This window comes from Mus pahari, chromosome 4, assembly GCF_900095145.1.
Source record: "Mus pahari chromosome 4, PAHARI_EIJ_v1.1, whole genome shotgun sequence".
Classification (NCBI taxonomy): domain Eukaryota; kingdom Metazoa; phylum Chordata; class Mammalia; order Rodentia; family Muridae; genus Mus; species Mus pahari.
This window is the reverse complement of record NC_034593.1, coordinates 15,910,095-15,910,672: the sequence shown is the minus strand read 5'-3', so window position 1 is coordinate 15,910,672 and position 578 is coordinate 15,910,095.

The following is a 578-nucleotide window of genomic DNA, read 5'->3' as shown; positions in this document are numbered from 1 at the left end:
GAGAGAGAGAGAGAGAGAGGAAGAAGAAGAAGAAGAAGAAGAAGAAGAAGAAGAAGAAGAAGAAGAAGAAGAAGAAGAAGAAGAAGAAGAAGAAGAAGGGAGGAAGAGGAAGAGGAGAATAAGGACAAGAAGGAGGAGGAGGGGGAGGAGGAGGATAACTTTATAAAGTTGCATTACATAAGACTATATACCAAAGCCAGGCAGTGGTGAGACACACCTTTAATCCCAGCACTTGGGAGGCAGAGGCAGGCAGAATTCTGAGTTCGAGACCAGCCTGGTCTACAGAGTGAGTTCCAGGATAGCCAAGGCTACACAGAGAAAACCTGTCTCGAAAAAAAAAGAAAGAAAGAAAGAAAGAAAGAAAGAAAGAAAGAAAGAAAGAAAGAAAGAAAGAAAGAAAGAAAGAAAGAAAGTAGAGGGCTGGAGGGGTGGCTCAGCTCTTAGAGGCTAGGCTCATGAACAAAAATATAAGAAAGTAGAGAGAGGCCTGGATAGTCACGAGCCTGCCCCCTCCCAACTGTAAAAATATGAGGTGGAAGGACTGTTCATCCCCGGAAACCACAAAGGAAATCAGCTGT